At 38.2% G+C, this 21,257-nt stretch overlaps 1 pseudogene; it reads left to right on the forward strand.

The window, feature by feature from the left end:
* The first annotated feature begins 12,775 nt into the window (after nucleotides 1-12,775).
* Nucleotides 12,776-13,889, forward strand: LOC125352091 (annotated as a pseudogene).
* Nucleotides 13,890-21,257: the final 7,368 nt, after the last annotated feature.

Genomic DNA, 21,257 nt, shown 5'->3' on the forward strand with positions numbered 1-21,257 from the left:
AGAATGGTATGCAGCACCTCACACTGGGATTTCAATTATCTCTTGCTCTATCACAAACAAGTTATATTACAATCAAGTGGATTAGAACAACTACCACCATTCCTTTGTACATCATTAACTAGAGTAAAGCTCAGAGCAGACAGTATGTCAGGTGAAGTAGATTGACCAAGAATTAGATGCTCAAGCTGGCTTTCTCCACAGATCTGCTCCTTAGTTGGTGTGTTCAAAATAGCTTTCTGAAGGGTGATTCTTTCTCTAAAGCAGGATAGGTAAATTTCTTCACATAGAGGCTCAGAGATGAAGTGAGGAGAGTTGAGTAGGTATGTACACACACACACACACACACACACACACACACACACACACACACCTACCTCAACACCAATGTTCAAAAAGGAGAAAATAAAAAACAGATAAAAACCACAAAGCAAAAGAAAATAAAAGCACCCAACACATGATGTTCAGAAAATCTATTTACTCAGTATGAGTTAGGTAATGAGGAAGAGTTAGGAGTGAGCTGGGTACCAGTGGCTCATACCTAAAACCCCGAAAGTGGCACTGTGGCTCAAGTACTAGAGAACTAGCCTTGAGCACAAAGAAGCTCAGGGACAGTGCCAAGGCCCTGAATTCAAGCCCCAAAACAGAAACAAAAAGAGTTAAGAGTGGTGAGCAAGGGGAGGAGAGGGTATGAATATCCACTTGCGGATATAAGGAGGGCATAAATGGGGAGGAATTTTGGGGAGGAAATGAGGCTGTGATTTTAAAGAGAATACTAAAAGACAAATGATGGGTTTCAGAAGTGAAATACAGGACTAGATGGGAGGGGTTAACAGATATATGTTAGAATGTAGACATTATAAGGTAAATTGCCTGTATCTGATTTACAGAAAAGATATAGCATTTTAGTTAAATAACCCAAAACAAGAAGACAAACATAACAATATAACAATATAACAAATATACATTTCTGATTGTTCTTGGTTTTTAGGGGATCACAGCTCTTTCTAGGATGGGACTTACCTCTGCTCTCTGGTTCAGCAGGAATACTCAATGCTGTCTCCTGGTACAGCCTGGTTGCAGCCAGGCTTCAAGTATCTTAAGTTTTCATGATCCTGAGCTCTCAAACAAATCCCACCAGCCTCACAGGAGCTAAACCTATGCTGTACCACTGAGCTATCCTGTAGGCAGATGTTAACTTTGTATAAGTGAGATCACGATGTATCTTCTTTATGGTAGGCTTCTTTCACTAAGGATAATGTTTGTCTATGTTTCTGCAAACACAGAATTTCCTGCTTGGTTATGGCCAAATAGTATTCCACTCTTTAAACACATCACTTTTTTCCTTATCTATTTGGTGGATACTTGTTGGTAAGAGTCTTGCAGACTGGGCTGGTTTCAAACAGCAATCCTCAGATCTCAGGCTTCCTGAATAGCTAGGATTAGAAGTGTGAGTCACTGGCATCTAGCTTATTTTCTAACTTCTTGAGACTGATGTTAAATAACTGATTTTCAGCATTTCTTCTTTTTGTCATATATACATTTAGGTTTACAATGCTCCTCTAAGAATACTTTTGAGTTATATCACATACATATTTTGGATTTCAAAAAGAAAAATAATGAATCTTAACCTCCTTTGCCATAAACAAAAGCTAGACTGTATGAAAGATCTAAACATGTAAGATAAAACAACAAACATTTGATAAGCTAACATAAGGAAACATGTTTTAACTCGTACTATTTGCTTTATTATTATTATATAGGTGATATACAGAGGCATTACAATTACATGAGCCAGGTAATGAGTACACTTCCTGTGGGAACCTGTAAGTGCAGAGCCATTAGGTCTGCCAAAGAGAATTGGAATGCCATTCTCTGACTCTCAGAAGGCTGAGAGTGGCCTGAGAAAGATCTATTGCTCTTAGCAGTACAGTGCTCAGGCCCTGAGTCCAAGCCCTAGGAGGGCCCTGGCAAAAAAAAAGTTGCAATGTACATAACAAGAGAATTCATATCAGAATATGTAAAAATGTCCTACTGCAAAGAAAAAAGAGCAACACAGTAGCAAAATAGGCATGTCACGTGTATAGTACACTTCATACAAGAAGATATCTAAGGAATCAATAAATATATGAAAATTGCTTTCCTTAGTAGCAAGTTGGAAAATCTAATACAGTGAAGTATCATTACTCTAGTAAGAAGGTCTAAAATTTAAAACAACAAAACAGTTCTTACATAAAAATGGAAATCCTTACACTCTGCTGATAGGACTAAACTGGTGCAATCACTTGGAAATATGCTTGGTGTTATTTACAAAGGCTCATTATACTTACACTGTAAACCCAGTGTCTTTACACACACACACACACACACACACACACACACACACACGAGAAATTTGAAATGAATATATATATATATATATATATATATATATGGCAGGTAGAGATATTCTATTTTCCCAAAGTTCCTTTATCACATGACTCCTGGTTAAGACATGAAACCTACTGATGTGTAGTACTGCTTTGGGGGGGGGTTGCACTAGCTTCCCAATATTATATATGGATAACAGTGATATTAGTGATTCATATTAGATGTAGTCCCAGGACTAGTTAGAGAGCAAATATATGCCTACTTGACCAATCAAGCAGAAAAAATCATGCTTGAGCCTTCATTTTGTGGTATATAGTTCTAAAGAATCATTTTTGATTCAAGAGAAAGAATATGTCCAGTATGGTCCTTTCAGAGTAAGGACAACTGGAAGCTGGTCTGGTTCCCCTGGATCTGTTGTACTTTTCTGGAATATATATTCTTCTGGGATATGCATTCTTATTTGATGCTTTGGCTGCACTGAGTGCTTCTCCTGCAGTGCACTGTAGACTCAAAGGGTGTACATTCTGGGCTCTTTGAGTTTTCTCTAGCAAACGAGTTTTGGTTAGCTGTACCAAATGCTTACTCACAGCAGAAAAAGATAAGCAAATCAGGTTGTAGTCATACTGTTGAATGCCACTTAGGGATGAAAACAAATAACTACTGCTACATGAAAAACATGATGACTCTGACAAACACAATGTTGAAAGAAGCCACATGCAAAAAGAACCCAGACTGTATGGCTACTTTTGTATAAAATAGTAAACAAAAGAAACAGGCAGAACTAGTCTGGTAAATACCTGTCATCTTTGGGGGAAGAGGCATGGAATAACAGGAGATGGTAAAAGAAGGGCCTCTGACAATGTTCTGTCTCATGACCTAGGTCATGATTCATTCATTGGTTGTACTTTAGGCTGTAATTTTCTGCAGGATATTATACCTTCTAAAAAGTTTATTAGAAAATAAACTGTTTCTGAAAAATCTGGATCCTTCCACAATGGTGGAAGGGGCCATAAGGCCTAAGAAAGAAGCAGACAGACCAGGGTAGCACAAAATGTAATTCATTAGGGACTAATGCATAATCATGTCTTGACTAGCAAGACAGAAGGATCTTGGCTCCCAAGGGAGGAAGAAGGGATGTATATGCTAAGCTAAACAAAGGAGGGCTTCAGACAAGTAGGATGTACTAGGCCAATCTAAAAAATGAATGGCACATCTAACATTAGGTAAGGATAGTATATTTTTCAAGAAGTGTTCATACAGTGTCCCTCCCATACAGTCTGGGATGTGTGCCAGTGGTCACCTGGTGGGCAATATGATAATTATAACTAAGATGGTTATAGTCATATCCAACAGGTCCCTACACAAAATGAACATTTATGAGTTCACTTAAAAAGAGACAGAAAAAATTTCTGTGGTCACAGTTGGAAGTAAGCAGAGTATCAACTCCGTAATTGGAAAACTGACAACTCATGGGGGAAATTAAATCAATGAATTTCACTAAAGACAGTGTTTCAGAACATTTAAATATCCCTGATCATGACAGAAAACTTTTTTATTGGTATTGGAGCTCGAATTCAAAGCTTTGCACATGCCAAGCTGGCACTGTACTGCAGGAGCCACATTTACAGCCCTTTCACTTTGGTTGTTTATGAGAGACTGTCTTGGTTTTTGTTTGGGCTGACTCTAAAGCACAATACTCCTAGCCATGGCCTTCACGTAGCTAGAAATACAGACTAAACTATTGGAACCCAGGTTGGAAAAGCTTTTCTTTATATCTGATTTCCAACAAGTACATGTGGAATTAATGACAGATTTCAAAAGTTACCAGATTAAAAAAAAACCTGGAAAAGACTGGTAGTGATTATCTAGTGCTGTGTAAAGGTCATCCCAAAATATAGCAGGTTAATAACCAACATCTGTTATCTGACAGCAGCTTTCCTATTAACCTGGTACCCCAGCTTAAGATCTCCATGCTCCAATCAAGAACCATCTAAGGCTTTTCTCATCTGGCGCTTGGCTGGGGACAGATTCACTTCCTGTCGGGAACCCTTTCACCCTTGCTCGTGTTCCGCCCTGTCCTGCCGGGCGGAAAGCTGGAGTGAGGCCCAATGTGCAAACCTTGGCGGTGTGTAGATGCGAGAACGCCCCCCCTCCTGCCCCTGAAATGAAGGACACAGGACACGCAGGCGTCTTGGGGTAAGCTTCTTGGGGTAAGCTTCTTGAACTTCTGTCCTTTTTTTCAGGGGAGGGGTTTATATGACAGTAATGGCAGCAGGAAGGGGAGGGACTAACTGGATACTAGTGATAGGCTGATGAGCTGCCCATCACAGTGATGTCAGGAAACCCTGTGCCCGGCGCCATTTTGAGACATGTGTTCTGAGAGGAGAGGCGGGGCTGGTTTGGGCCTCCTAGGGTTCCGACCTGGAAGGGGGTAGGAGTGGATAATAGCCACGCAGCCCCAGGGAGGGAGAAAGGGACAGTCTCTCAGGACCTGCAAAGCCCATGCCCCAACAATTTCCAGGGTCACTCATGGGGCTGTTGGAAGATCTCCCGTAGTTGATAACTATTGACCAGAGACAGCAATTAACTTGTTCCAAGGACCTTTCCCAGGGCACTTTCCAGGATAACAGCTCCTATGAGCTAGTAAGCAAGCAAGAGAATAAGAGGAATAGTCCTAGATGGAATCCAGTATTTTGTAACTAAATCTTGAAGTGGCATCCCCATTACCTCTGCTGTGTTCTAAGAAGGAATGTGTAAATCTAGCCTTTCGCTAGATATAGGTCAGTGGTGGAATATTTGCCTAGCAGATATGAGACCCTGGGTTCAGCCCCCAATGTAAAAAGAGATCCATCCTATATTCAAAGGAAAGTGAATTCCCCAAAGATAAAAACAGCAGAAGGAATTGTTCACTAGAGTCTACCTTAATTATCAGTGGATGGACGCCTTTAGATGAAAAGTTGGTGGGATAACAGAGGCATTAGCTGTTTCCAATTGAATGTCTGAAAAATCACTAGAAGTGGGACAACTAGATCTCATCTGCCTTCTGTTGTGAAACATTCAGCCAGCACAAGCTTCCTTTTGCTCATAAGTTTACATTCTGTTAGTACATCTCATCACACCCTGTGCCCTGTGTCTACATACTGTCCAATTAGTAGTGTCTCAAAATAGACATTTAGCAAAGGATGGCCGCAGATGGTATGCACATGAACCCAGTGTCAAAGCTATGTGTAGGGCTACATAAGTTAGCACATGCATCCATGACCCAAGGTTACAGAGATATATGCTAAACCAGCTGAGTCAAATTCTTTGGGAAGTACAGACCAAGGCACTCATATACTACACTGGGAAAAGCTTGACTTACTCCATTTCCCTTTCAATGTCATAAGTAATAACTGTAGTCTATAGACCTTCCTGGAATCCTGACTGAAACCAACCTACTCATAAAGGACAGGTCTGAGGCAATAAGGAGAGTTCAGAAACAAAGATGATGCCAAGGAACTACTGTCAATTTTTGTTGATAAGCAAATGGTTTGTGATTGTGGAAGGAAGTATCCATATTTTTCTGAGAAGTACAATAAAGTATGTAAGGATTATATTATTAGACATGAGGTCCAAAATTTATTATAAAGTATGTCAGCAAATATAGGAAACAACCAAAGAAATTGATGGAGCCACTGGGGTAAAGTCTTTATAACTGTTGAATTTAGATAATGTAGGTTCATTGCACAAAGCTACTTACTTCTATGAATGGTAAACATTTTTATAATAATAATAGCAAGAAATCTCAAGACTAATAGTTTTACAACTGAATTCTAGCTACAATTTTTTTCCTTCCTCCCTTCCTCCCTTCCTTCTTCCCTCCCTCCCTCCCCCCTCTTTCCTTCCTTCCCTCCCTCCCTCCCTCCCTCCCTCCCTCCCTCCCTTCCTTCCTTCCTTGCATCCTTTCTTCCCTCCTTCCCTCCCTCTCCCCTCCCCCCCCCCCCCCCCCCCGCCTCTCTCTCTGCCGGTCTTGGGACTTGCAAGGCCTGGGTGCTACCTGAGCTTTTTTGGTCAAGGCTAGATCTCTACCAGTTGAGTCATACTTCCACTACCATCTTGTTTTGGGCAGTTAACTGGAGATAAGAGTTTTGTGGACTTGCTTTGGCTGGGCTGGCTTCAAAACACAATCCTCAGATCTCAGCCTCTTGAGAAACTAGGAATATAAGCATAGGCCACTGGTGCCCAGCTTCTAGCTATAATTTATATTGTACATATTTCTAATATTATTTAAATAACCCAGAACATTCTGAACATGCCAGAAACTTCTTCTGGCTCATTTCTAGACAAGGTCTTCTGCTGAATATATTCACTGTACTGAACCAACATAACTTCCAATGCCAAAATCTGTTTTTGAAGAATAGTGCATATAAAACAAAACAAAAAAAATAGTCCAAAAATGGAAGTGAAAAATAAAGCCCAGAAATATATTTTAACATTTACACAATCAACAATATGTAATAAGGGCTGGGAATGTGGCTTAGCAGTAGAAACCTTAGTGGTAGAGTGCTTGCCTTGAGCATGCATGAAGCCCTGAGTTTGATTCCTTAGTACCACATAAACAGAAAAAGCTGGAAGTAGTGCTGTGGCTCAAGTAGTAGAGTTCTAGCCTTGAGCAAAAAGAAGCCAGGAACAGTGCCCAGGCCCTGAGTTCAAGCCCCAGGACTGGCAATACACACACACACACACACACACACACACACACACACACACACACACAATCTGTTCAACATTACTTCTGGGTTATTGCTAAAGCACATACTTTTCTAGAAGTATTCTATTTTACTAAGGGGTTATGGATAGTACATACCTTTTGCCTCCTTTTGTCTTTTAATAGTCCAGGCTAGCTTTGAACCTATGACTCTTCTGCTTAAACCTCCCAAATGCTAGATTACAGCAGTGTACCACACTGCCTGGCTCTTATATATTTTAAAACATATTTTACCCTTATCTTTAAAAGCAGTTTAGCTGGTTATGGAATTCCAGATGGATATTTAGTTTCCCTCTGCATGATAAGTACATGACACCATAACTTTCTGACATCAATTGTTAATGAAAGTTCTATTAGAAATTTGTAATTTCTTTATAACTCATTTCTTTTTGGGAGATTACAGTTTTCTTTAAATCTCAGTGTTCTGAAGTTTTGATACTGTGTAACTATGTAGATTTTATTTATTTATTTACTCATTCATTTTTTTCTGCCACTACTGAGGCTTAGAACTCAGCATGGGCACTGTTCTTTAGCTTTTTTGTTCAAGGCTGGTGCTCTACCACTTGAGTCATGGTTCCACTTTTGTTTTACTTTATTTGGTGGTTATTAGAGGTAAGTATGTCACAGACTTTTCTTCCCAGGCCAGTTTCCAATCATGACCTTCAGATCTCTGCCTCCTGAGTAGCTAGGATTACAGGTGTGTGAGCCACTGGCTAAGGTAGATTTATTTTTAATGCTAATTTTTCAGTGAGATTTTTCACTTCAGGATTTCTTTGTACCAGAAAAACAATCAGTCATGTTATTTTTAACTTATTTATTTATTATTTGCAATGGTGAGCATTGAACCCTAAGTTTCTTGCATACTAGGCAGTCATTTATTACTGAGCCAAATATCTGGTCTTAAACTGTTATACAACATATAGCTTCAGGTCTAATATTTCATTGAATGCCAGCTCTTTTTCAGTCTATTTTCTGTGATTTACATGGGTATGTTTCTGAACTTATTATTATACCCTGATCACTCACAAATTTCACAAAGGTTTCTTCAGAATTATCATGCTATGATAAAAGCTTTTCAAAATGCTGTTTTCAAAATCATCAAACATTTCTCTTCAAATATTGGCATGACACTAGAATAACTTATGTTTATTGCTTTATATATTTATATGTAAAGTACTCCTACTCAGACTTGAACTCACTTATCTTCTTTGCTCACAATTCTACCACTTGAGCCACATCTCCATTCCCAATTATTACCTTAATAATTTTATTTTTCACAGACCAGATTTCTAATTTGTTCTCTTCCAAATCTTGTCCTTGTTTCATGATACAACTTCCTTCCTTATGCTATTAATACGTTGGCATATTAAAATTCTCAGGTTGCTCGCTATACTTCAGGGGCTAATAAGTTGTACTTGTTGAACTTGTCAGTATTTTTTATGATGATAGACTTCCTTATACACTTAAATTGGGAAGTAGGTGCTGGGAATTGAACCTAAGACCACATACAGACCAAGGAAAGTATTTTAAAATTATTCCTGCTTGGGAGTTCTTTTTATGTCCTTTTTCTTTTTTCTTGTTCAATATGTGCTTCAGACCTGATTCAAACAGGTTTCACAGGTCTAAACCTAAGCCAGGCTTAGATCAACTCAGAGCTTTTTACTACATATTAATGTTTTAATTTGAGGCTTTCCAGAAGTATTATATAAATTCAGTGTAGATGTTATAGTGGATGCTTCTTTTGTTTAAATTCAATGCTCTCAAAAGCAAAACTTTCACATCCAATTTTAATAAACCATGCATCCCTCCAAAGACTGTAAGTTCCTTCTTCTTGATGATCAAAAGTAAGGATAATTCAACAAAGTGTCTTAAAGGAGAGGAGGGGAAGGAGGAGACATGTCCGTGTTCACTACATATCTCTTCTCGGTATCATGCTTTACATCAATGTATGAAGGTCTAGGAATCCGCTTCAACTTCACAAGACCCTTAAAATATCTCCATTCCAGGTCCTGCAGATCCAAGAATTGTTTTTCTGAAAAAAATCATATTTTCAAAGAATCACATGTTGATTTAACCTTTGGTTACTCAGAGCTGCTTCAAAAACATTATAAACCTTTAATGAACTAGAGCCTCTGTCCTGATGGAAGAAAGAAGTACCAAAAGATTTATAAACAAAGGGAGAACCCATAGTCTTCATCCCATTTAACATCTGTCCCTAAGAAAGAAAGAGGATGATTCTGGGTGACTGGGCTTGATTTAACTTACAGGGCCAGAGAAGGTAAAGGGAGTATATCTTTTGATGTCTGGATACCAGCAGAATGTGAAAATGGAGAGCCAAGCTGGGCACTGAGAACCACAGGGATGAGAACAATCATCCTAATGAGATGTAGAAATGAAGAGGAAGATTGATCAGATGTACATTCATTATTAGTGTAACTTTTTCTAAGATATCAAAAGGCAGAGGCTACATTAGAATTTATCTGTTTCTATAATGTTTCAGAACCTACTAGCTTGGAGAGTCTTCAGTCACTGCAATTTTTTCAAAGAGCCAATGAGCTAAGAAAAAACAAGTCAAGACATGCTTATCCCTCGACTCAGCAGTCATTTCTCCTTTCCTTTCCTTCCCTGAAATTCCTCTCCTGACTAAATGTGTTGAAAATCTCAAATGAAAAACAAACAACTGCAGCAAGAAGACTACAAGTCTATAGGTAAGAGTGTGGAAACATGGATGGAGAGACAAACAGTAAAAGGGGATACTAATGGAGAAAAGCAGGAGGACAGGTATACTAATCATGGATGAGTCTATTATCCTATCCATGTGATGATCTTTGAGCAGGCCACCTCCATAGGCCTTAAGGATTTTGAAGACATGGCCCCTACCTCATAAGTCCTCCAACCCTATACTGAGAAGGGCCAGGGTTTCTCAGATATGCCTAGAAAAATCTCTTCATGATTATTTTATACATAGAGAAAAACAAATGTTAGAGATTCTTCCTGAGTTCATACCTTTTGCACCGGGACAGATTTTAGAGTTGCTTTGTTATTCAACAATCTGTCCTCAAGGTCAAGTTTCAAGGAGTTGACAAGATCTTCATAGACTAGCATAGCAAGAAGTTTTAGAAGGAAAAAAATGGCAAGAGAAGGACCAAGTGGTGATGATTTTGTTCAAAAACCTTTATTTCATGATCTGTGCTAAACACACTAGATTGACTTCTTCCATATCCATTACAACCAGCTTCTGCCTCTCTCTTCTATAGAGGGTGGAAGCTAAGGACTATATTCATCAGCTTTCCTTGCAGGGAGATGCAACTACTAGATGTAGAAAAATGCCCTCTAAGGAAAGATATTGTGAGAAAACTTTGCTTTCTTATGAAAGGATACAGAAAGGGTTGTGAGTGTGACTCAGTGGTAGAACACTTGCTTAGCATGTGGCTCTGGGTTTGAGTCAACACTACATAACAAAGAAATAAAGAAGATACTTCCTTACCTAGAATGTGGTCATAGAGCCTGTAGTTAATAGAGCTATCATTTGGCCATAATGACAAAAGTCACCTATGGCAATGGCTGAACCTGAGTCCCATGAGACATCCAAAGGCATTGTTTGTCTGTTTTACAAAAAAAATAAAATAAAATACAGTCCCTATTTGTTTCCTTGTATTTTGGGCCAAATACATTCCATACCTAGGATTCTACAAGATTTAGCCTGCAGAAGAGGGGCTCACATGATAGAAGAAAACGAATAATACTCCCTTCTCCTCCTCAAGAGCTTAGTACTAGTAGGTCTCCATATCCACATAGTATTGTTTGACAAACCAAGAGACATGAAGTTCTTCTCAACCAAGCAGAAGAATAAATAGAAAGCTGCTGCAATAACATTTCAATCTAAAGAATTATGGGAGATCCATCAGAGGCATGCATATGGGGCTCTATGCATATTCCTCCTATTGACAGTACATGTCCCAGCAGTGTATCTGGGTCGTGAAGGCAAAGAATAAAACACATTAGAGAATGATTCCAGAAGTTAGGCACACAGAAGGCAAGAAACTACTAAGAATAAAGAACAACTATGATGAATAAAGAACACTATGGATGAGAAAGTCATAAAGGCTCAAGTCCCTTTCAGACATCAAAAGCTCTTCTTTAACCATTATCTCTGACTAGTTCTTCATAATGGCTCTTAATGCCTTCCAAACTTCCTCCTTTCTGCTTACCAATTTTACAAACTGCATACTTTTTTGATTATCTAGCTATTCCTACAATTGCCTATGCTCTAGTATGACTATCAAATTTGAGACATGCTTTGGGCTCTGTCAATATTTAGATGTAAGGAATAACAACACAGATTTTTTCAGGGCCCTGGAACAAACATGTTCACTTATCAATCTATTCTATTAAGTAGAATCAATTCTATTAAATGTAATTCTTCAATTCCAGCCACTCCTTTTAATATAATAATGGTTGTGACATAATACTGTAGTGCAAATGGTCTTATTGTAAAAGTACTTATGTTGCTAAGATCCACTTCTGAGCAGGACTTTGAGTACCATACTTCCATCCTAACATTCAAGAGGCTAAGGTAGGAGGGTCACACATTTTGACACCATCTTAGGCAACACAGTGAGACTAACCTGACCTATATTGGAAGATCCTATTTCAAAAACATCTAAAAGGGAAAAAGAAAAGACCCTACTTCAGAGTGGCTGAAATATTGATTTAATCTACTTTTAATAGCCACACAGATCAAATATTACCTTTTATATATATTCTTTTTCTATTGCAATGCTGGAAATCAAACCAAAGGCCTTTCCAAGCTAGGCCAGAGTTTTAACCATAAACTATGCTCCTAGCCCACCCACCTGTGAACAATATTAGGAAAATGGAAAACTAGGGAAATCCTTCTTATTAAAACATACCATCAGAAGTGGGGTTGTGGCTCAAAGTTGTAGAGAGCTAGCTAGCCTTGGGGGAAAAAGAGCTCAGGGATAGTGACCAGGCCTGGAGTTCAAGCTCTATGACTGACAAAAAAAGAAAAAAATTGGGTGGGTGCTGGTAGCTCACTTGTATTCCTAGATACTCAGGAGGCTGAGATCTAAGGATCACAGTTTGAAGCCAGCCCAGGCGAAAGTCCATAAGACTCTTATCTCCAACCACCAGAAAACTGGAAGTGGCATTGTGGCTCAAGTGGTAGAGCACTAGCTCTGAGCAAAAAAGTTCAGGGACAGAGCCCAGGCCCTAGGTTCAAGTCCCACAACTACCACCACCACCAAAAAACCTAGCATCCTATATTTTGTGTTCCTAACATTCACTTTGTGGCTTTAGGTCTTTTATGAGTACCTCTCTATTAAAGTATCAGAAATAAAGAGCTTCCTTCTGCTGTTTGTGCCCTGTGCTGAAAGCCCTGGTAAGAGACATAGCAATAAGGCTTATGAAAAAAATCCCTATATATAAATAAATAAATACATATCTCTCTAAATCTCAGTAAAGCCAAGATAAATAGAAAATAATATATCCTACTAACCTCAAGGAAAAAGAAGTAAATATCTGGCTGAACTTTTCAGAATGTTCGGAGAGAGGTTAGAAAAGTGGCAGCTGCCCTAACTGTGTACATTACATGTTCCTTCTTGTTCCCACATTGGCTCTGGCCCACTCACTGGCCAGAAAATGGTGAAAGTAACCATTCACCATGATATTTTGGGAGTCAAACTCACTGCCACCCAGGAAAAACTGAAAAAGGCTTACAGGAAATTAGCCTCAAAGTACCACCCTGATAGGAATCGAAATGGAGAAAAGTTTAAACAGCTTATAAGGATGCCAAGAAAAGGGAATTATATGACAAAGGAGGAGCACAGGCAATTGAGGAGGATGGAGCAGGTTGTGATTTTGGCTCCCCCCTGGACATCTTTGATATGTGTTTTTGGAGGAAGAGAAAGGATGCAGAGAGAAAGGTGAGGTTAAAAATGTTGTGCACCAGTTCTCAGTAACCATTGAAGATTTACACAATAGTGTAACAAGAAAATTGACTCTTCAAATGAGTGTGATCTGTAACAAATGTGAAGGCCATAATGGTTAAAAAGAAGGGAGGGTGGGAGGCAGTGGAGTGCTGTCCTAACCACTGAGGTACTGGTATGCAAATATGTTCTTCAGATGGGACCTGTAATGGTACAGCAAATTCAGGCTGTGTACATGGAGTGCCAGGGCCATAGAAGAAGGATCAGTCCTAAAGATAGATGTAAAAGCTGCAATGCAAGGAAGGTAGTTTGGGAGAAGATGATTCTATAAGTTCCAATTGAAAAAGGCATGAAAGATGGCCAGAAGATAGCATTCCATGGTAAAGGAGATGAAAAACCTTGATTGGAACCCAGAAATACCATCATTATATTAGCCCATACTGTTTTCACAGAATGAGAAGACCTTTTCATGTGTATGGACATACAACTGGTTGAAGCATTGTGTGGCTCCCAAAGCCAATCTCCACTCTTGACAACCAACCCATAACCATCACTTCTCATTAGGTCAGATTGTCAAGCATGGAGACATCATCTGTGTGCTAAATGAAGGCATGTCAATTTATTGGCAACCATATAAAAAGGGATGCCTAATTATTGAGTTTAAGGTACACTTTCCTGAAAATGGTTCCCTATCTCCTGATAAACTCTCTTTTCTGGAAAAACTCCTTCCTGCGAGGAAGGAAGCAGAAGAGGCTGATGAAATGAATCAGGTAGAGCTGGTGAATTTTGATCCAAATCAGGAAGGACGGTGCTATTATAATGGATGAACTTCACCCTAGAGTTGGTGATCAGTGTCAAACCTGTAATGGGACCAGTGAATAGCACCCACTACTGGCAATTTTATGCAGCAGTGAAGGAATGAAGGATTGTAATCATAATTAGTTCACTACTTATTGTTTTTTTGTCATAATATTCAACTATAGTAGTGTTTTAAAAGTTAAATGATGAATAAACACAAATATTAAAGCTCTGACTTTGCTGTGTATGTATGGTGACTACAGTTGTACAAGATGAAGTTTTTATAGCTATAAAAACTACTTTTGAAAAAGTTCCTCTAGCATCTGTTAAATCACATCTTGTAATTGATTCAGCTATGTACACTGACAAGCTTAAACTGAAATTATGTTCACTATGGTGTATGACTTTTAATCATTAATCTGTGGATCTAAAACTTTGTATTTGGCTAGTAATCTGAAAAAGAGAAGATAATTTATGAGAAGTGTTGTTTTGTCTAGTTATTTGTATTAAATGCACTCGTTGTGATGCCTCTGCATTTTATTGCAACTATTACTTGAAGAGTAGCATAATACGGAATTTAGCCTATGCTAACAGTGAGACAGAAATGATACCTTTTTAATGAAGAGGTTTATCATATACTACTTCTAAGGGCTTGCACTTCTATAATTGCATCCCCTCTGTGTCATCTTTTTAAATATATGTGCTCACATATAAATATGCATATATATATATATATATATATATATATATATATATATATATATATATATATATATATATAATGTTGACCCTCATGGTTACATTGTTTTTCCCTTTGGACCATGATAGAGTCCTTGAGCAGTGAATTTTTCAGAGTTGGGTAGCAAAAACAATTGAAGAGACTTATATATTGAGAAGTAATTTTGTATGAATAGCATAGGAAGATGTTCCTTAGATATGTTCCAGGCTTAGTTTAAACCATTTGCTCCAAGGTAACTGTAATTCAATGTTGGTAGTATACCAAAATATAATGAACAGCTTTAACTGTATGTTTAAAGTCGCATGCTTATAAGCTTAAATCTGGATATCAGAATTTAAGCAATTATTGAAATGCATGAATGTCTCCTAATTATATTGATTACAAAGTAAAAGAAAAAACATAAATAAGTACCTATGAGAAGCTATAGAGTCTGGATGTAATTTGGTATTTTATAAAGAAGAACTTAAGTGATTTATCAAAATTATACACTTTTCCAGGAATGAATCTAGGACTTGATTTATAATAAAGAAATTCTCTGTTCTACATTTCATTGCCACTGTAGGCAGAAAGCCGTGAACCTCAGAACAAGTATTATTTCCTCTGGGCAATAGTTGATCATTTCTGAACTAAAAAGGTACTTCAATTTGTAAAATGAATTCTATCCACTTTCTCCCATGTAGCATCACTCGTTTAAATTACCTGGGTCCACTAAGTAGTATTTGGAAATTGTATCTTCAGAGAGTAGCAGTGGGGAGTGGATGGGCAGGCCCAGCTTGTAGAATAGTTCCATTTTCTTGCTCTTTTCCCCAATGGAAACCCAAGCCTCAACACTAGGGTCCTCAATGATAACGTCAAAAGGAAAAGTGTGTACAGGAGGACTTATTCCACTTTGGGTCAGTCTCTTCCAGGACCTGGAGAGCTGTTCCACTGGAGTGATGGAGTCCACCATCAGGCTGTGTTGGAGGATTTCAACCAGAGACATTGGTGTCTCTTCTTTTATAGGCTCTTCTTTACCGATCACAGTACATTTGAAAACAGGCTGTGAATCTTCTTTTCTTGCCTCAGTTCTACTGATGGATGACATGGCATTTAAGTTTTTATTAAGTAGTTTTTGTGCTTCCTTAAGTGAAATGCCCTGATTTTTTAGGTGATTTGATTTCTTTCTTTCCTTACTAAAATTCTCAACTGATACATATAATTCAGGTAGCTGTGAGGTCAAAAAAAGGAGAGAAAGTCATGAAACCCAAGAAAATATAATAATTTGTCAGATCCCAAACCCCAAAACAAGATAAGACAACAAATAACAATAGAAATAGAAGCATCTGTCTTTGGAAGATATCGTTGCCTAAGTAAACCAAGACAATGATGGTATGTGGGTTAGAGAACATAAAGTTGAATCTCAAGACTATGTTTTTTATACACTCTGCTATAAATAAGCCAGATAATATTGGACTCCAAGGTCTCTTTGGCAATTCAGAGTAACCATCATGTAATGATGTATATATATACACACACACGTGACATATACATGTATACATATATACATATATGTGATCTTCCATATATATATGGAAGAAAGAAAGCCCGATCATTTTTATTTCAAACCATCATCTGGGTGTCTGAAGAGCTCCAAGTGTTTGGAAATGCAGTGCAAAGGAGGCTGCAATGGTTGTGATTCACTGGAAAATATTACCAAAGCCAGTGGTTGCATTTGTGCAGTGTATGGAGATAGTTGGCAGAAGAAAAATGATGAGTGATTCTTCAGTGTGCTTCCTCATATAATATGTTAACAGATAAAGAATAAAATCCTATTTTTGTAAGGTATCCTATCTATAAATTTTTCATTCCTAAAGGCTTCTTGGGGACTCAGCCTAAAAGACTGCAGTGTCAGGTTAGAACCCAAATTCAGGCCATTTGGTTGGAGATACAACTCAGTGGTAGAACACTCAGGTAACATACTCAAGGATCCTGGGTATGATTCCCAGGATCAACATTCTTTGGTACAATTTCCTTTCATTCCTATTGAGTCCTGATGCAAGAAAATAAAACAGAAAGTGAACTAATGTTAGCAACTGAGTATTTAATACTGATTATCATCACTAAGAAAACAAATTAGTAATACAAGCTACCTATCCTAGAAAGAGCCAGATTTTGCTGGGACAAAAAGATGTTAAGTCACCAAAATGAAATTTTATTTTATTTTTCTTCTTTTAAAAAAAATTGTTACTATAAAGATGATGTACAGAGGGGTTACAGTTACATAAACCAGGTAATGAGTACATTTCTTTCTAAACAATGTCATCCTTCCCTTGCTTTCTCCCAATCTTCCCCATCCCCACCCACTTATTTTCTTCATAAGCAGTTGTACAAATTTTTTAAGTCAATATATCAGCTTATGAGTATAGTGCATCTTGACCAATATCATCCCTTCCATTGTTCTCCCCCATTTTCCCAACCTCACCCACCTCTTCAAGTTATTAAGTTCCCCAGTATGTCAATGCATGTTCAATAGTTAAGAGTTTTTATCACAGTTGACTGTAAAGTTTCTGGTGTATACTATCATAGGATTTTAAATACATACCGAACATCTCTGATACACTGGTTCTTCACTATCTGTAGTTGGACTGGAACATCTTGAGAGAAACATTGTGCTGGGGCTTTATTCTGTATCTCCTAAAAATATATCAGTATAAGGATAGGCAAAAATTTAAAATAAAAGCCAGATAACACAAAGGGAAGTGAGTAACTCACAAAAATCTCCTGAAACTTGTGAAAGGGACACTTTATACTTTATGCCATATTAATTTTGGTTTTTTATAGGCTAGGTTTTAAAAATTAATCATGTTTTGCCAAGCACCTGTGGCTCATGTTTATAATCCTAGCTACTCAGGATCTGAGGATCATGGTTTGAAATCAGCTCAGGCAAGAAAGTCTGTGAGACTCTTATCTCCAATTAATCACCAAAAAAGTCAGAAGTAGAGCTTTGGCTCAAGTGGTAGAGTGCTAGCTCTGAGACTAGGACTGGGAGCAGAAAGAAAAAAATAATCATGTTTCATAATTAGATAAATGTAGAACATGAATCTTAACTAATGAACTACTTAGAAGAGCAGGGGGAAGAAGAAAGGGAAAAAGAAAGGATAAGTGAATAATTTTGGAATATATGAAAAATATATATACAAAACAGCATAAAACCTTCAATGAAAGCTGTTGATCAATATGGAGTTGGAATTTTGAAGGAAAAGAAACAGACTGTTGGGAAGGTAGGTAGTATTTGAAGGGAGTTAGGTTAACAGGAAGGTTAAAGGAGAATAAATATGGTGAAAGTAGGATGGTTTACATGTATGAAAATGGAACAATGGAAGTCATTTTAGGAACAGGAAAGAGAGAAAGGAAGAAGTGATAGAAGGTGTAAGATTGAAATACACTGTATACATGAGAGAAAGTGTAATAAAATTATTAATGTGAATCTATATGAAAATCAATTTTAAGTGTTCTCACCACAAAAGTAGGGAAATTTAAGTATCTGTACAAATAGTTAAGGATAATAAATATGTAGTTAAGAAAAAAAGAATCCTCACAATTTATCTCATCAATGAGTGGCAGTCATATCCACCCCCACATTTGACTCTGGCTGGCCCTATTCTTGGCTTTGACCACTAGCAAGTGGCACTGTGTGAATGAGGCTGTGTAAGAGCAGTCTATACCTTCAGAAGTGTCATGTCTTTCCTTCACATTCTTAGAAACCTAAGCCACCTGGAAAGAGGTCTGGCTACTCTTCTGGGGAAACTAGGGGAAGCCAGTAGCCAGCATCAACCTCTGGACATGTAACAACACCGAGTCAGTTCCTGAAGCCCACAGGCACCTGCAGATGACTACAGCTTCGTGGCTGACCCCAGCTGAGCCTCAACAGAGAACCATCACCTCCATTTAGACATGGCTAAGCTGGCCAACTTTACATGATGACGGCTATAATTGCTATTTCAAGCCATGAGGACTTGATTATCATATAGTCATATGTAATATATTATATAGTCATTAATTATAGTCATATGTGATTATTGTATAGTCATAAATATAGACATGCCATAAAATATTCCACATTCTTGATTTATTTCATTACAGTGCTGAAGAACTGGCAAAAATATTAAAAAAATTGAAATCCCAAACCCAAAATACAACCCCCAAATTTCTATATTATCATATTTTATGAAAAAATAAAATATGATTCATTTAAATTTGTTAACAGTAGTTCATCTAGGGTAGACTTGATTATGGATAATCTGTATTTTCTTCTTTATCATTCTTTGTGCTATTATGTATTTTACAATGATAATTTATTACTTTGCAATTACAAAACACAGTTTAAAATAGGAAGGAAGAAGGAAAGAAAGGAAAAAGAAGAAAATGACTATAGACAGCATCTTCAATAACTGCACATAGTGACAGATGGCTTACAATGTTATACTAAAGGCTTAAAAAAGGTAAATCCAAATTAGATTTCTGGCTAGACTGGGAAGGAATGGGTCAAACTTCAGCAAGCCATAGTACTTTCCTGGATCTGGAGTGAGAAGGATTTGGGGGGAGTGAAGAAAAGCTATAAAATTAGATGGTAGTATTAGCTGAGCTATATAATTACCAAAAATCACTGAATAGAACACTATAAAGAACATATTTTAAGCTGAGAATAGAGATAATGTGGCTATAATCCAGTTACTCAGGAGGCAGAGGTAGGAGGCTCAAGATCCGAGGGTAACCTAGGCAAAAGCACAAGATCCTATTTGAAAAGTGTCTAAAATTAAAAATGAAAACTCTTTAGAAGACCCTCCTGCTTGTTTTCATGAGACAAGTTCTCACTATGCAGCTCAGGCTGGGACGGAACTCATAAAACCCTTATTTCTGCCTCCTGAGTGCTGGCTTACACTCTGGGCCATCTCACTCAGCTATGACATTCTCATGTTGAAGGGATGACACAGATCAAGATGTACTATATACATAAACTGCTTTATTAAATGACAAAAACTTAAATTTAATACAGATCTTTAAACATTAAGTGAGGAAAGGACTGGGCTGGGAGGGGTGGGTGAGAATGTTGAAAAGGGTGACATTGATCAAAATGCACTGTATTCATAAACTGTTTTGTTGAATGGCAACTCCTTTGTACAACTACTTCAAGAGGATATAAATATTAAACAAAACAACCTGACTCAATGTGGTAGAGTGCTAGCCTTGAGCAAAAGGGTGCAGGGACAGAGCATAAGCTCTGAGTTCAAGCCCGATGGCTCAACCTTAGGAAGATTTCCAAATCATTTTTAATATTCTAGAACAGTTACAAATGTTTATAAAATCATTGCTTTGATCCAGGCACTGTGAGTTCCTTATGCAAAACAAAGATTTCTGGTCTTATAGTGGTTATATACTAATTAGGTAGTGGCATACAGAGAATCAGACAGTCTGAAAGTCCTAAGTGATAAAATAGATCAGAGCCAAGCAGTTTGCTAGGAGGGAAGAGTTACAACCTAAATAGGGTGACTGAGGCCACCCTCACTGAGGAGTGGCATGTGAGCTGAAGCTTAGAGGAGATTAGAATGAGCCTTGAGGAAAACCAGAAGAAGATCTGGTCAGATAAATAAGCCAGGACAAAGCCCTGTGCCTGGCTATCTGGAGGAAGAACAGGTTGCCAGAAACTGGAGCAGGAAAGGAGGGTTCAAGGGACAAAGGGAGAAGGTCTTGTCTCCTTATGGCCCAGGGGGATAGGTCAGGATCATGGTTGTCCTCAGAGAAACCTGGGGAGGCAGCAGACTCAAAGATAAGTTTCACTCCCATCCTCAAGGAGTGCTTTGGCTGCCATATGGAGAAATTTTCTGAGAAGATATACTGAATACATATTAGAGTCTACACATAAATACATACAGCCTTGCATTTTATTTAGGAGAAAATGCATATAGCCATGATGTAAAATGTGTTTAGTTGGGAATTCATAGCAAATCATCTGGAAGGACATGTATGAATGTACTAGTAGAGAGCAGGAAAGCATCAAAGAAGTAACAAAGGTCTGTGGGATCTCATTGCCCTGGCCTTTGTCCTTTCTGTCTTGCATTCTGATTCTTCACCTGGGAAATGGTGCTGTGCCTCAAGTGGTAGAGCACTGGCCTTGAGCTGAAGAGCTCAGGGATAGGCCCGGAGTTCAAGCCCCATGCTGACCAAAACAACAACAACAACAACAAAAAAAAACAAAACAAAAACAACAGGTCTGATTCTTCACCTGTACCCTTTATAAACCAGGATGCTCAAATGTGGGCAAAATGATTTGCCTGCTGGTGTTTTCTGAGCTGTCCCAGGACAATATTTCAGAGAAATACCCAATTCAAGGATAGAAGGATTGTGGGTGCCTTAAATGGTAGTAAGTAGTTCTAAAATACAAGTCAAAATCTGGGAACTGCCATTTCCTGTGTGAAGCAGGGTGGGAGACAATTTCATGGGACTGAGCCCTTAGCCTGGGGCATCTGTCAGCACTACCCTAAGAGGAGTTCCAAGGCACTCAGCTGCTGTCCTCTGAAGAATGCTAAAGTATTTGAAGCCATGCCCTCATCTGGTTGCAGAAGCATGTTATATGGAGTGTGAAAGTAGAAGGGAGGGACAAATGTGTTTTGTTTATTTT

Source organism: Perognathus longimembris, chromosome 1, assembly GCF_023159225.1.
Source record: "Perognathus longimembris pacificus isolate PPM17 chromosome 1, ASM2315922v1, whole genome shotgun sequence".
Classification (NCBI taxonomy): domain Eukaryota; kingdom Metazoa; phylum Chordata; class Mammalia; order Rodentia; family Heteromyidae; genus Perognathus; species Perognathus longimembris.